The sequence below is a fragment of the Trachymyrmex cornetzi genome, unplaced genomic scaffold (assembly GCF_001594075.2).
Source record: "Trachymyrmex cornetzi isolate Tcor2-1 unplaced genomic scaffold, Tcor1.1 scaffold490, whole genome shotgun sequence".
Classification (NCBI taxonomy): Eukaryota; Metazoa; Arthropoda; class Insecta; order Hymenoptera; family Formicidae; genus Trachymyrmex; species Trachymyrmex cornetzi.
In genome coordinates this window covers 69414-71235 of record NW_017299729.1, presented here as the reverse complement: position 1 = coordinate 71235, position 1822 = coordinate 69414, and the positions used below count along the sequence as shown (strand labels likewise).

Here is a 1822-nt window from a genome sequence, read left to right as displayed (position 1 = left end):
CCGGCTATTTTAGCGACAAAAAGGATCACGTGATCATAATGGACATTTGATATTCGTCAATTTTGACCACGTGATTCTTTTTCGCTGAAACAGCCGGGGTTTGAGCAGCCCGTGAAAATTTACCTTCATACTTACAGATAATAGAATCACTTTCCACGTCATAATCACATCTCCCTCTTAATTATTCTCCTTCACTCTCACATATCTCCTTCTTCTAACACAATTTTCCCCCCTCCATGTTTTTTTTTAAAATTGTTCGTTTTGACAATATCGGGTATGTTTCTTTGAATGTCATAACGACTGAAGGCATTGACGTGTTAACAACAAATTTAATTCCGGTCGTTTTTGCTTATAATTGTTTCAAAAAATTTTATTGTAATTTGTGAAAGAGACCATCAATATGAAGGTATTTTATTTATTGTACTAAATGAAATGTTTTAATATAATATCTCTGTGATTGGTGTATATTTTAATTGTAATTAATTTTATAAAGCAATATCTATATGAGATATTATATCTACTATAATTTGCAACTATTTTATAGAAACAATATATGTGGTTACAACAAATGGAACTGTCGATATTTGAATTTTTCAAGATCTGACTAATATTCATTTTTATGGAATACTACAGTGTGATCCGGATATATTAACATGCGATCAAATTCTTTGTTTTCTTCGATTCAATGAATTATTCTTGTATTATAACATTGAGAATGACACGATCGAGGTTGAAACGTATGATATCATATATATTTTTACATTTTTCTTTTATTACTCTGTTTTTACTTGTGGCGACTAATTATATGCTAAACTTGCGTTGATATATTTATATTCTTATTACCATTACCAACATTATATTTTAATTTTTGCTCGTAGCCCTCTAATGTGATAGTAATTTATTATATTTATATTTAATAAACAACATCTATACCTTATCCTAATTTTGTCTGTTTGCCAAAAATGTACGAATCAGTTTCTCTGACGACGATCCGTCTTCATCGCTATCCAATAAACTCGCGTTAGAAATCTGACAAACAAGAAATTCAACATATTGATAAAATCTCAAACTCATATTGAAAACAATTTTTTTTAATTCTTATTTCCTGAACTCTTGCACAAAGTTTGTATGAATCATCAAGCACACCGATAAAATATCGGTTCTGAAGAATAATTACATTTTCGTCAAGGGCTTACAGATTTGAAAAGTGCAGTACCCTGATTTTTTCTCTTTGTCACGTACATACAACAATAAACTTATGATTATTCTTTAATCTGTTATTGTCCGTTGTTGTTTCCATCAAGAACTTGTTCAGCATATATTGCTTATGTATTCTCTCTTGATGTCATTGATCATTTTATTTTGATAATTTATAATACAATAATATTCTTTAACTCGACTGATTGTGATTCGTAACAGCTTCTTTAAATTAATACTCTGTTGATGAGCTTGACTTATGTAATTTTATACAAACTTTCTAACAGAGTACGAAAAATAAAAATTCAAGATACTTTTTAAATACCGCAGACAAAGAAAATTTTATTACACTAAAATTTGTTGTTTATTACCTTAACCCTTGTGTTTTCTCGTGTTATAATTTCTTTTTCCTTCTGCAGTGTTTTTAGTTGATGTTGAAGCGTGTTAATAGAAAATTCGTTACTGCTCTTAGTTTTGTCCAGAATCTTTTGCATTCCCAATCAGCAGACCACATTGATTAAATGTTTTTTAAATATTTTTTCTTCATTGATTTTACATTTGTAGATTACATTGCAAAAAAAACATTTATTAAACATTTAAAAAATATTTAATTTACATTTAAAAT

The 1822-nt window shown here is 28.4% G+C and overlaps 1 pseudogene; it reads right to left on the bottom strand.

Moving 5' to 3' along the window:
• The window catches only part of LOC108765452 (protein SGM1-like), a 12453-nt pseudogene that overhangs the window by 6159 nt on the left and 4472 nt on the right, over positions 1-1822 (bottom strand).